Raw genomic sequence first — 15727 nt, forward strand, 5'->3', positions numbered from 1 at the left:
CCACATTTGAAAAGTTCATGAAAAGAAAGTAAAATAAAATTTTAAAAAATAGAAACAATAAACCGTTGGAAGCCTCTAGAAGCTTCATAAAATTGGATGGAATGTTTTTTAAAATGCAACCGGTTAGGCTAGTCATAGTGGGGAGTAACTTAGACTAGTGTCACGCATATGGCTTTAGTCTATGTTACCATCTTCATAGTGCAAAGTGTCATAGAAGTAGTATCGTATATGTTTGCATTTATTAGCTTGTAGACTCAATTTTTCTTGAAAAGTGCTATGTGATGGTAACATAATATGTTACTCCAAACACCACTCTCCTCGTTAACTAGCTGCCACATAAGTAAATTTGTCTTGAGATGTGTTATGTTACTATCTGAGTTTTTTTTTTTGAGACATGTTACTAGCTGAGTTACTCCTACTATGACTAGCCTTACATGAGCTAGCCCATTCATGGAAGATATGTACGTTCAGAAAAGAAAAAACCCAAATGCGCCCAGCCCAAGGTGGGCATTTCATATTTGGCGCCTGTTGCGCTCGTTAACGTGTGAAAGGCAACTGGCGCACACACCCACCAGCGCTAGGTCGGCTCATGTTACGTTTTTTCCCTGTTAACCTTTTTCTCTGCAAAAAAAGTGTGCTATAGGAGATTTGAACACGTGACATGCTCGTCCAATATAGGCTCTAGTAACCATCTAGGCTCACCTGCATGAAATACTTACATTATTTATCTTTTATGTTACAGTTCATTTCCCGGTTCGCACGATGTTTTTTATGTGGTTTTTTCATAACTTTCGTTTTCTTTTCAAATGCATGAAGATTTTTCGATCCAAACCCTTTTGAATTTTTATGAACTTTATTTCAAAATTGATGAACTTTATTCAAATTTTGTGATTTTTTCTCAAAATCGATAAACTTTTTTTCGAATCCATCAACTATTTTCAAAATCGATGAACTTTTTTCAAAATCAATGAACATTTTTCAAATCCCTGAACTTAAATTTCTCTGCTTTCTAAAAAATTGATGAACTGTTTTTCAAAATCATGATTTTTTTAAATTGTTAACTTTTTTAGCAAATTTGACAACTTTTTTTTGAAATCAGTGAATATTTTAATTCAAAATTCATAAACTGTCTGAGAGCAGGCAGCAGAAAAATCAAGAAAAAAACCATGAGATGAACGACCTAAGTACGTACGGGCAGGAGCGAAAGACCAGCAATGTGCTGAGGCCCAAAACCACCGGCAGTGTGGGCCAAAGAGACTTCCTGGCGCATTGGCCACCCAACATGAGGAACAGCTAGTTAACGAGCGCTCCTTCGGGAGCCTCACAATGATCAACGCCACTTGACGCACTCTCAGCCGCCCGCCATGTGTCGCGCCCTGGGCGCTCCCTCCGGATTTATTTCTTATTTTTCCTCGTGCGTTTTTGGCTTTTTAAATGGTTTTTTCGACGTTTTGGTTTTACACCGGTCTTCCTTAACTTTTTGACAAATTTTTTTTGATTTTTTTGCGCAAAATAACGCGTTTTTTTCCTTTTGCCAGAGTAACGGTTTTGCTTCCGCAAGAGGCACGGTTTTTCTTTTGCGAGAGTCACGACCGTGCCTCTCAGAAATGGAAAAGAAAACACGTTTTCTGTTTTTTTCCTTCTGCGAGAGTCACGGTTTTGCTTCCGCGAGAGGCACGGTTTTGCTTTTTCGAGAGTCACGGCCGTGCTTCCGAGAGAGGCACGGTTTTGCTTCCGCGAGAGGCACGATTGTGCTTTCACGAGAGGCACGGCCGTGCCTATCAAAAACGAAAAAAAACGCGTTTTCTATTTCCTTTCTTTCGCGAGTGGCACGGTTTTGCTTCCGCGAAAGGCATGGTTGTGCTTTCACCAGAGGCACGGCCGTGCCTCCTCGGAAACGAAAAAAATGCGTTGTCTCGTATTTTTTTCCTGATGCGAGAGGCACGATTGTGATTTCACGAGAGGCACGGGCGTGCCCCTTTCGGAAAGGAAAAAAAGCCGTGTTCCCGGTTCGGTTTTTTCGTTCAGTTTTTTTTGTGAAAAAAAAGTTCATCAAAACCTATCAACATGGGATCTAGTTTTGAAGATCTCGACGCGAGGAATCCAACGATGAAAACGGTTCGAGATTTGAACGCACGGTTTAATAGATAAAACGTTTTGAATAAACGAATCTACGAAAAGGGGGAAAACTCAAAGGTTGCGACAAAGTGACGCACATGCAACGCGCCACTTTTTACAACCTGGAAAGGTTGGAGTGATCTTTGCAGTGAGTACTCTTTAACTAGTGATTTCGGCAACAACAGAACACCCCCTCCCCCCAAGGTGGAGGGGTATGTGCTCTGGTTTGTGAAAACGCCTGAGACTTGCACTGAAGGCGCCAATCAGGATTTGGGTCTTGGCCATTGCGAGTCAAAAACGACACTCGCCCACAGTGCTGTGCTATGCCGCAAGAAACGGTTTTCCTCCCTTTTCTGGTGGTTTTCGTTAGATGTTGTGTGGTCCTTTTTCTGTTCGCATTCTTTGGTTTTTTTTCCTTCCCCATTTTTCATTTCTTTATTTATCATTCCTTTTTGATTTACTATTCTTAATTATTATTTTCTCATTTATATTATTTTCCATTTTCTTACTAACCTATTTCTTTTAACGTTTCCTTCTTTATTTCATATTCCCCCCTTTTCATATGGCTCCTTTTTTTGTTCATCGCACATTTAACAAAGGTTCATAGTGTATTTAAAAAATGCACCTCGTTTATTTATAAAAATATGCATTCTAATTTTGAAAATTTTCATCAGGCATAAACTGTTCATTTTATTTTTCTAAATGTTCTTCTCTATTTAAAAAAGATTAGTTGTGTAATAAAAAATACGGAAATACTAATTCGCAACGGTCCTATGGGAGAACCTCAAAAAGAAAAAGAAAAACATCCTCTGGGTGATCCTGAAATAGAAAGAAACATCCTCTCGGATAGGGATGAATACCGATCTTTTTTTTGGTGGCATTATTTAGGTGGTAGCATATGGCTATTTCTGCCGCAAATGTCTCTTATTTCCAGAAGCTGTCATGTGTCTCTGAAGAAATTGACATGCGTTTCTGAAGAAACTGCCAGCAAAAAAGTTCATAAATGGGGCCCCTCCAAGCGAACGTTCGCTGGCAATTGGGGTCCTAAAACAATATCACTTGTTAAAAGTTATTCATCTTATATTTGCAAATAGATATACCATAGTTTTAAAAAATTCACCAGGTCTTAAAAATATAATTGTCGTATATTTAAAATAGTTCATCCTGTATTAAAAATTGTTGATTGTGTATTAAAAAATGTTCATCTTGTATTAAAAAATGTTAATCACATATTTTCAAATGTCTGTCGTGTATTAATAATATGTTTATGTTGTGTTAAAAGACGTCTATCATGTATTTTACAAATGTCCAGTATATTAAAAAACCTTTATTGCATATTAAGAAATGTTCATCATGCACTAAAAAGTTGTCACCGTATAATTTTTAAATACTCAATGACTATTTTGAAATATTCTTATGTATTCAAAATATATTTATCCAATGGTAACAGTTCTCATTATATTTTGGAAAAAAAATTCATCATGTATAAAAATAAGTTCATTATGTAAAAAATGTTCATCAGGTCTTAAAGCCCGTTCATCTTTTATTAAAACTGGTTCATTGTGTAAACAAAAATGTTCATTATTCTAAAACATGTCCATGCATTTTATAAAAATGGTGACACATTTTATAAAAAATGTTCATGTAAATTAAACAAGTTATTGCTGCATTTTTTAGTTTTTCATACGCTCGATACGATGACCATTTTTCACTACATGGTCAACAATTTCATGTTTTTTACCCAATAGTGTCAAGGAAAGGGAGCAAAAAATAAAACTGGAAAAAATAATGAAAGCAAAATATATAAATTGAAGGGTTTTTTGTACCCTGTCTTTATATTGCTTGATCATATTATTTAATAGACTGGAGGTTTTTTTGCACAAAAAACGTTTTATTTCTCTAGTACGTAAATGCCTATTCTGGCGGATTTGACAAATATTTTTTATAGGATATTTTTTACATACATGACATTTTACATGATTATTTCTAGAAATATTTTGCACGAGGAGCATGAACATACTACTTATTATTTCTGATCAAATATAACATGGTGTATTAATAAGATAAAAACATAAGCTTTTTCTTAATCTGTTGGTGTGTTATTTTACCAAAAAATTCATGAACATTTTCTTGTGACTTGTATGAACAATATCTTGGAAGCCATGAACATTTCTTCAGACAAAAGAACATTTGTTCTGGGATAAATGGCAATTAATCTTTCTAATTTTATGCTTTCTTGTTGCTGGAAATATTCCATTTTTTAATGAGATACAAAATGATTATTTTGAAGTTCATGAACATTTTTATGTGATATCCATACACATCATTTTCAAAATTTATGTTATACACATTCTATTTTTATTAATTGATCCTTTTTTCATTGTTTCCAAAATTATTTTGGCAATGTGGTCATGTCATAGAAACAGTACTAGATCAGGGAGGCGCACGCCCACCACTCTATGGTATGAAGTATGCAAGAATTACATGATAAATATTCTAGAAAGAGTGGTATTATCACTAAAAATGCCACTTTGGAAAAAACAAAATAAAGTCCATTAATGACTGACGATTCAATAGAAGAACAACCTCCATGGATCTTGAGAGGAGTCATGTGTTTGATATTCAGAATATTAGCATATTGCATGATTACTAATTGGTGTTAGTAATGTGTAAATAATTTATATAGTCATGTAATGCTTCTTCAGTATGTGAGTTAAACTTTGAGCAAATGCCGAAGAACAATGTGTACCTTTTAATTTGAAACAATGCAATTAGTTGTTCATCAAGGAGATTTAATTTATCACTTTGATACGTCTCCGTCGTATCTATAATTTTTGATTGTTTCATGCCAATATTATACAACGTTCAGATACTTTTGGCAATATTTTATATGATTTATTGGACTAACATATTGATCTAGTACCCGGTGCCAGTTCCTATTTTTTGCTTCACAGAATAGCCATACGAAACAAAGTCCAAACGCGATAAAAATTTACGAAGAATTATTTTGGAATATTTGTGATTTTTGGGAGGTGGAATCAATGCAAACAGGGGCCCACAGCCACCACAAGACACCTGGGCGCGCCAGGCAGCCTAGGCGCGTGGTGGTGGGTTGTGCCCTCCTCGTACATTAGTTGGAGCTCTACTTCTGGCGCAAGGAAGCTTATATGCAAAAAAATCGTGTTAAAATCTTTCATGCCAATATTATACAACGTTCAGATACTTTTGGCAATATTTTATATGATTTATTGGACTAACATATTGATCTGGTACCCGGTGCCAGTTCCTATTTTTTGCTTCACAGAATAGCCATACGAAACAAAGTCCAAACGCGATAAAAATTTACGAAGAATTATTTTGGAATATTTGTGATTTTTGGGAGGTGGAATCAATGCAAACAGGGGCCCACAGCCACCACAAGACACCTGGGCGCGCCAGGCAGCCTAGGCGCGTGGTGGTGGGTTGTGCCCTCCTCGTACATTAGTTGGAGCTCTACTTCTGGCGCAAGGAAGCTTATATGCAAAAAAATCGTGTTAAAATCTCAGCGCAATCGGAGTTACGGATCTCCGGGAATATAAGAAACGGTTTTCGGCCAGAAAATAGGAATGCGAAACAGAAGAGAACATAGAGGGAGATCCAATCTCGGAGGGGCTCCTGCCTCTCCGCCGCCATGGAGGCCATGGACCAGAGGGGAAACTCTCTTCCCATCTAGGGGGAGGCCAAGGAAGAAGAAGAATAAGAAGAAGAAGAAGGAGGGGGGCTCTCTCCTCTATTTCCCGGTGGCGCCAGAGTGCCACCGGGGCAAGGATCGTGACAACGATCTACATCAACAATCTTGCTACCGTCAACACCAACTTTCTCCCCCTCTATGCAGCGGTGTGACACCTCGTCTCCCCGCTGTAATATCTACTTAAACATGGTGCTCAACACTATATATTATTCCCCAATGATATGTGGTTATCCTATGATGTTTGAGTATAGCCGTTTTGTCCTATGGGTTGATAGATGATCATGATTGGTTTGAGTTGTATATTTTATTTTGGTGCTGTCCTACGGTGCCATCCGTGTCGCGCAAACGGAGGGATCCTCGCTATAGGGTGTTGCAATACGTTCATGGTTTGCTTATGGTGAGTGGCGTGAGTGACAAAAGCACATACCCGAGTTTGGGGGTCATTGCGTATGGGATAAAGAGGAATTGACACTTAATGCTATGGTTGGGTTTTACAACCTTAATGATCTTTTGTAGTTGCGGATGCTTGCTAGAGTTCCAATCATAAGTGCATATGATCCAAGTAGAGAAAGTATGCTAGCTCATGCCTCTCCCTCATATAAAATTGCAACAATGATCCGGTTTAGTTATCGATCACCTAGGGACAAATGACTTTCTTGTTGACAAAAGCTATCTACTTTTATTACCTTGCAATTTATTCGTAGTTTTATTCTCGCAAAGTACTCGTAGTTTTATTCTTGCAAAATAGTTTCATACTTGTTTTAGCTAAAGCAAACGTCAAGTGTGCGTAGAGTTGTATCGGTGGTCGATAGAACTTGAGGGAATATTTGTTCTACCTTTAGCTCCTCGTTGGGTTCGACACTCTTATTTATCGAAAAAGGCTACAAACGACCCCCTATACTTGTGGGTTATCACACTTTGTGCTCTATTTGATACTGCCAACATAGCTTGTATAAAGTTGATCATAGTCATGAAGGAAATATGCCCTAGAGGCAACAATAAAGTTGTTACTTTATATTTCCTTTTTCATGATAAAGGTTTATTATTCATGCTAGAATTGTATTGAGTGGAAACTAAAATACATGTGTGGATACATAAACAAATACCGTGTCCCTAGTAAGCCTCTACTAGACTAGCCCATTGATTAAGGATGGTTAAGGTTTCCTAACCATAGACATGTGTTGTCATTTGATAACAGGATCACATCATTAGGAGAATGAAGTGATGGACAAGACCCGTCCGTTAGCTTAGCATATGATCATTTGGTTTATTGCTATTACTTTCTTAATGTCAAATACATATTCCTTCGACTATGAGATTATGACACTCCCGGATAGCGGAGGAATGCATTTTGTGCTATCAAACGTCACAACGTAACTAGGTGATCATAAAGATGCTCTACAGGTATCTCCGTAGGTGTTTGTTGAGTTCGTATAGATCAAGATTAGGATTTGTCACTCCGTGTATCGGAGAGGTACCTCTCGGCCCTCTCGGTAATACACATCATAGGAAGCCTTGCAAGCAAAGTGACTAAGGAGTTAGTTACAAGATGATGTATTACAGAACGAGTAACGAGACTTGCCGGTAACAAGATTGAACTAGGTATGAAGATACCGACGATCGAATCTCGGGCAAGTAACATACCGACAGACAAAGGGAATTACATATGTTGTCATAAGGTTCGATCGATGAAGATTTTTGTAGAATATGTAGGAACCAATATGGGCATCCAGGTTCTGCTATTGGTTAATGACCGGAGAGGTGTCTCGGTCATGTCTACATAGTTCTCGAACCCGTAGGGTCCGCACGCTTAACGTTCGTTGAAGATATAGTGTTATATGAGTTATATGAGTTGGTGACCGAATGTTGTTCGGAGTCCCGAATGAGATCACGGACATGAAGAGGAGCTTCGGAATGGTCCGGAGGTAATGATTGATATATAGGATGATACTATTCAGACACCGGAAGAGTTTCAGAGTGCACTGGGTAGTCATCGGATCGTCGGAAGGGGTTTCGGACACTCCAGGGAGGTCTATGGGCCTAATGGGCCAAGGGGAGGGACACACCAGCCCACAAGGGGGCTGACACGCCCTCTCCCTGACCGCCGGCCCTAGGGGAAGGAAAGGAGGGAGGGTTGGCCCCTCCTGCCATTCCCTCCTCATGTGAGAAAGGAAGGGGGGGCACCACCTCCCCCTGCCTTCCTCCCGCACACAAACATGGCGGCGGGGGGGGGGGGGGGTAGGGGCAGGAGCCCAAGTGGGATTTGGCCCCACTTGGGGTATCTCCTGGCTGCCTTCCCTCTCCCCCACCTATATATATGTGGAAGGGGGCGCCACACATAGCCCACGACAATATCTTAGCCGTGTGCGGCGCCCCTCTCCACAGTTTCGTCCCTCGATCATATTTTCGTTGTGCTTAGGCAAAGCCCTGCGGAGATAGCATCACCACCACCGTACCATGCCGTCGTGCTGCCGGAACTCATCCACTACTTCGCCGTCTTCTGGATCAAGAAGGCGAGGACATCACCGAGCTGAACGTGTGCTGAACGCGGTGGTGCCGTATGTTCGGTACTCGATCGGTTGGATCGCGAGGTAGTTCGACTACTAAACGCTTCCACTTATAGTCTACGAGGGTACGTAGACACACTCTCCCCTCTCGTTGCTATGCATCTCCATGGATAGATCTTGCGTGTGCGTAGATTTTTGTTTTTGTTTTCCATGCAACATTTCCCAACAAGTCAAACCCACAAAATATGTTATGGGACCAGCTTATGGTCCTTGTCATGAGCAATGAAGAAAGAAATGTAGTTGCCACCTTTAGACGACCAATTGGAAATATTATAATCACTCACAAAGAAGATATAGGGCGAACAATGTAGCAAGAGCAGCACACTATCAAATGAAGAATTGACATCAGAAGCATCTAGAGTGAAAATTGAATATTTTTAGCTTGCTTTGGTACCTAGAGATGACTCCTTTTGTTAAATGAGGCACCAATTCTTCTAGCACATATATGATAAGAAACTGGTACAAACTCACATATCATTATTGTTTTGCGCAACAGAACAATGACCTGGTCACTTTCCACTACCTAGATATCACTCCTTTTGTTAACTGAGGTACCAATCCTTCCAGCACACAAATGATAAGCAACTGGTACAAACTCATAGATCATTATTGCTTTGCCCAACAGAACAATGACCTGATCACTTTCCTATATCTGCATAGGCCAAGTTGGTCACAATCTCGAATCATATAGATATAGATCGGAAAGATATGTTCTCTTATCAAGAGAACATCTAACCAGCAAATAAACAAAAAAGCATCAACTTATGTACCTTTGCAGCTCTGCTTGGTCCAAGTCATTTTTGAAGGTAACCCAGGTGGTTGCACTACTGCTAGAGTGGATGCATCAATGATCAAAAGAAAATAAACTTTCACTAGACTGGTTAATCCTCATAGGAACACAAACGAAGGTAGCTAAACACGTACCAAGAAGAATTTGTAGAGTTGAATTGAAGCATGGATTAAAGCAAAGGAGAAACAAGAACACTCCCTTGGACAAAATAGGAGATTTGTAACATAGACCAAAAAAGTGTTTCTTGCATGGAGCGGAAAGAATTAAACCTGGAATGGAACCATCCAAAATAACACACATGACAACCTCCCTACTCAAACAAAACAAACAATTCATAATCACAAGATACAAAGAAAGCACATAGCAAGTAGGCGATTGCTATCCTATTAAAATAAATATGATAAAAGAGAACACACAAAACCCACGTCGGAAAAGAAAACGAATGAAGAAAGGAGAACACACAACTAGGAGGAAATTGTAAAAACACCTTTCAGGCACCATCAGAACTCATCGCCTAGGATCCCGCCATGGTTTTTTTACAGCGGAGTGACCAAGAGCTCTAGCATAGACAAACAGAGAGGAGAGGGGAATTGCAAAAGGAGAAGGAAATATACCAATGACGGGCCAAGCATGAGGCCGAATGCAGCCGCGCCTCGTCATGGGTGCGTGGAACGAGTGGCATCTTTGCGTCAGCCACCTATCCACATACAAGATCACACCATGTCCGACCCTAGGATGCAAAGCATTAGCACCAGTGGCCCAGATGCTAGCATAACCAACATTACTTGGGCCGCTTCCCACCATACTCAGCACCAACCCACCATAGGAGCCAACGCCCCTAGCCTATACCACAAGTCGAGTAGGCCATGGCTCATGGCGCACACGTGGATCAATAAACATCTAGCATTTCCACGAGGAAGTGGAAGACACGACGGTCGCAGCACGCGCCGCCGTGCAGAGACTAATGGATCCATCATGAGGAGATATGGAGATCCCTTTTCTTACTTGTTGATAACTTATTCTTAGAGCTTCTTTTTGAGACCTGCAATGGGAAGTGTTTGCACGTTTGACTGGACTTGGGCCTATCATATCTTACGACCCAATTACAGAGAGAACCCCCGGCTCATTCTGCAGGGTATCGACCCCCAACGACCTCCAGTGCATGAATGACATGGCGAAGGCGTGAACGACCCAGCTATAAATCTTGCGTGTACGTAACAGTGATTCGAAGGTTGAGAGCTTCAAATTGTTGTGGCGGCTCGTAGGTAGCTGAGTCTCACTGTTTAAATGACACTTTCCATCTACCTTCCATATCACTCAGCTCTCCCTCCCTCTCTCTCCATGGCAGTAGCATCGGTACTAGGCCGAGAACGAGAAGAGTGGATGCAGTCTTAGGTATCGCTCAGCAATTGCCGACTTGGTTAATGCACACATGGAGTAATCACGACAGTACATTAGGGATTGAACGAGAGGCCTGGGATTTTGTTGGTAGAGTAGCGGCCCTAAATAATCAACCCAGGAGCGGCCCATGTAGAAGTAGAAGCTGCATCAGACAACCAGAAACAATCGGGATGTGTGATCTAATGGCCAAAATTGTTGATGGCATGAGAGGCCTCCTAACATGCTTAGTTTTAATGTCTCTCTGAATGTGCATAGGGGGCATCGCTAGCAACATGGTTGTGAAGGAAATATGCCCTAGAGGCAATAATAAAGTTGTTATTTACATTTCCTTATATCATGATAAATGTTTATTATTCATGCTAGAATTGTATTAACCGGAAACTTAGTACATGTGTGAATACATAGACAAAACAGAGTGTCCCTAGTATGCCTCTACTTGACTAGCTCATTGATCAAAGATGGTTATGTTTCCTGACCATAGACATGTGTTGTCATTTGATGAACGGGATCACATTATTAGAGAATGATGTGATGGACAAGACCCATCCATTAGCTTAGCATAATGATCGTTAAGTTTTATTGCTATTGCTTTCTTCATGACTTATACACATTCCTCTGACTATGATATTATGCAACTCCCGAATACCGGAGGAACACCTTGTGTGCTATCAAATGTCACAACGTAACTGAGTGATTATAAAGATGCTCTACAAGTGTCTCTGAAGGTGTTTTTTTTGGGTTGGCATAGATCAAGATTAGGATTTGTCACTCCGAGTATCGGAGAGGTATCTCTGGGCCCTCTTGGTAATGCACATCACTATAAGCCTTGCAAGCAATGTGACTAATGAGTTAGTTACGAGATGATGCATTTTGGAATGAGTAAAGAGACTTGCTGGTAACGAGATTGAACTAGGTATGATGATACCGACGATCGAATCTCGTGCAAGTAACATACCGATGACAAAGGGAATGACATATGTTGTTATGCGGTTTGACCGGTAAAGATCTTCGTAGAATATGTAGGAACCAATATGAGCATCCAGGTTCCGCTATTGGTTATTGACCGGAGATGTGTCTCAGTCATGTCTACATAGTTCTTGAACCCGTAGGGTCCGCACGCTTAACGTTCGATGACAATTTGTATTATGAGTTGTGTGTTTTTGGTGACCGAAGTTTGTTAGGAGTCCCGGATGAGATCACGGACATGACAAGGAGTCTCGAAATGGTTGAGAGGTAAAGATTGATATATTGGAAGGTTATATACGGACACCGGAATGGTTCCGATGAGGTTCGGGGATTTTTTGGAGTACCGGGAGGTTACCGGAACCCCTCGGGAAAGTTAATGGGCCTCATGGGCCATAGTGGAGAGAGGGAGGCAGGCCACAAGAGGTGGCGCGCGCCTCTCCCCTGCTCAATCCAAATTGGACAAGGGGTGGGGGCGCGACCCCCCCTTTCCTTCTCCCTCTCCCCTCTTTCCCCTTTCCCCTCTCCGTTGGAAGGAAGGGGGGGGCGAATCCTACTAGGAGTGGAGTCCTAGTAGGACTCCCCCCCTTGGCACGCCACCCCTAGGGCCGGCCACCTCCTCCTCTCCTCCTTTGTATACGGGGGCGGGGGGCACCCCAAAGGCACATCAATTGTTCTCTTAGTCGTGTGCGGTGCCCCCCTCCATAGTTTACACGACCTGTCATAGCGTCGTAGTGCTTAGGTGAAGCCCTGCGTGGATCACATCACCATAACCGTCACCATGCCGTTGTGCTGACGGAACACTCCCTCGACCCTCTACTGGATCAAGAGTTCGAGGGACGTCATCAAGCTGATCGTGTGCTGAACTCGGAGGTGCCATACGTTCGGTACTTGGATTGGTTGGATCGTGAAGACGTTCGACTACATCAACCGCATTAGCCTAACGCTTCCGCTTTCGGTCTATGAGGGTACGTGGACACACTCTCCCCCTCTCGTTGCTAAGCATCTCCTAAATAGATCTTGCGTGAGCGTAGGAATTTTTTTGAAATTGCATGTCTTCATAACCCACAAGTATAGGGGATCACAACAGTTTTCGAGGGTAGAGTATTCAACCCAAATTTATAGATTCGACACAAGGGGAGCCAAAGAATATTTGAAGGTATTAGCAGCTGAGTTGTAAATTCAACCACACATGGAGATTAATTATCTGCAGCAAGTAATCAGTAGCAAAGTAGTTTGATAGTTTTGGTAATAGTGACATCAGCAATGGTAAAAGTAACAGTGATGGCAGTAATTTTGTAGCAAGTGTAAGAATGATGATAGCAGTAGTAACTTAGCAGAAACAATATAGGATAAATTCGTAGGCATTGGATCGGTGACTTGTTGGATGATATTCATCATGTAACAGTTATAACCTAGGGCGATACGACACTAGCTCCAGTTCATCGATATAATGTAGGCATGTATTCCGTAAATAGTCATACGTGCTTTATTAAAAGAACTTGCATGACATCTTTTGTCCTATCCTCCCGTGGCAGCGGGGTCCATATTGGAAACTAAGGGATATTAAGGCCTCCTTTTAATAGAGAACCGGAACAAAGCATTAACACATAGTGAGTACATGAACTCCTCAAACTACGGTCATCACCAGGAGTGGGCCCGGTTGTTGTCATTCCGGGGTTGCCGGATCATAACACGTAGTAGGTGACTATAACTTGCAAGATCGGATCTAAAACATGGATATAATGATGAATTCATAAACGGTTCAGATCTGAGTTCATGGCACCCAGGCCCAAAGTGACAAGCATTAAGCATAGCAAAGTCATAGCAACATCAATCTAAGAACATAGTGGATACTAGGGATCGGGCCCTAACAAAACTAACTCATCCAACTCCTCACCGACCAGCGAACCTACGAAGGAATTAGTCACTCCAGGTGGGGAGCATCATGGAATTGACGATGGAGATGGGTTGGTGATGACGAAGAACAAAGATCCCCCTCTCCGGAGCCCCAAACAGACTCCAGATCTGCCCTCCCGAGGAAGAACAGGGCTTGGCGGCGGCTCCGTCTCGTGGATCGTGATAATTCTTTCTCCCTGATTTTTTTCTAGAATAATGTGATTTATAGTATCAGGGGGTCGTCTGTGGGGCCACCAGGTGAGTAAAACCCACCTGGGCACGCCAGGAGAGGGGGGCGCGCCCTGGTGGGTTGTGCCCAACCAGGGGCCCCTCTCCGGTGGGTCTTGGCTCCAGAAATTCTTATTATTGATATAAAAAATCCTTGCAAAGTTTTGTTCCATTCCGAGAACTTTTATTTCTGCACAAAAACAACACCATGGTAGTTCTGCTGAAAACAGCGTCAGTCTGGAGTTAGTTTCATTCAAATCATGCAAATTAGAGTCCAAAACAAGAGGAAAAGCGTAAGAAAAAGTAGATACATTGGATACGTATAAACTCCCCCAATCTTAAACCTTTGCTTGTCCTCAAGCAATTCAGTTGATAAACTGAAAGTGAGAAAGAAAAACTTTTACGAACTCTTTTGCTCTTGTTTGCATAAATAGGCTTAAACAATACCCAGGTTTTCAGCCAACATTATAACTAACCATGTCGACAATAACTCTTAAAGATTATAATGACTCATATCAATGCCATAATCAGCTAGCGAGCGATAATAAGAGATCTGAAACAGCAACACGTTGTCAAAACAACCATGATATAATATGACAATAATGGTATCTCGCTAGCCCTTTCTGAGACCGCAAAACATAAATGCAGAGCACCTCCAAAGTTCAAGCAGCGACTAAACATTGTAATTCATGGTAGAAAAGATCCAGCCATGATGCACCCAACATTAGCTACACACAATGCATAAATCATGACAGCTGTGCTCTACTCAGTTTCTGGTGCTTGTTTCAGAAGGTGGTGACACAACATAAAAGTAAATAGAAAGTCCCTTCGCAGAGGGAAGCAGTGATTTGCAGAGGTGCCAGAGCTCAGTTTTTAAAACAGATATAAATGATATTTTGAGACATGCACCCTTCTTATTCACTTCACGACTATCAGTTATCAACATCTTCCATGCTAAGCATGCTAGTGGCGGTTCCCAAGCGATAAAAGTAAATGTTTTGACTCCATTGGGAGTTTTTGTTTGATTATTTCAGAGATGAACTCTTTTTCATGTTTGCAGTTTGGGACTGGGCATCCCTATTAACGCCCTTTTCTCGTGCGATGGCGAGTGAATAAACACTCGACCTGAGTTAACCCGCTTAGCATGGAAGATACCGACCACCTCCTGTCGTTCCATGAACGATCCAGGCACGCAAAAAGGATAATTTTTTAGAAGTTTTTAGAGGTGGCACATGCAAATTTCTTAGGACGGCAGGGTAATACCGCATATAGGTAGGTATGGTGGACTCATCTGAAACAACTTTGGGTTCAATGTTTTTGATGTACAAGCAGAATTCCCACTTAGTACAGGCGAAAGCTAGCAAGTAGATTGAGAAGCAGCCAGCTAGAGAGCAACGACGATCATAACCAAGCATTATGCATAAGTAACATTGGACACTAGCATGAGTAGGATATGAACACCATGAACATAAATATCATAGAGGCTATGTTGGTTTTGATTCAACTACATGCATGAACATGTGCCAAGTCAAGCCACTTGAACATTCAGAGGAGGATACCATATCATCATACTACATCACAATCATTTTAACGCTATGTTGATATCCAAGATAAATCATTATCCACTCCTAGCTACTTATGCATGGCATGAGAAACTATAATCTCTAATTGTCATTGCAAACATGTTTAATCATAATGGGCTGAAGCCTGGATACTAGGTTAAACATATTTACACAAAAAGAACAAGTTGAGTTCATACCAGTTTCTCCTTGCCACGGCCAGTTCATCGAATATCATCATTATTGCCTTTCACTTGCACGACCGAATGATATGAAAATAATAATAGTGCAAGAGTGCCATGGACTAAGCTGGAATCTGCAAAACATTTATTCAACAGGAGAAGACAAGGTAAAATGGGCTCTTTATTAGTTCAAAAATTATTCATATGAGAGCCACTCAACATTTTCATCGTGGTCTTCTCCTCGGTAGGGCTCGAATAAAAAGAAAAGAAATTCAGAGAAACACGCTGAA

The sequence above is a fragment of the Triticum aestivum genome, chromosome 1D (assembly GCF_018294505.1).
Source record: "Triticum aestivum cultivar Chinese Spring chromosome 1D, IWGSC CS RefSeq v2.1, whole genome shotgun sequence".
Taxonomy (NCBI): domain Eukaryota; kingdom Viridiplantae; phylum Streptophyta; class Magnoliopsida; order Poales; family Poaceae; genus Triticum; species Triticum aestivum.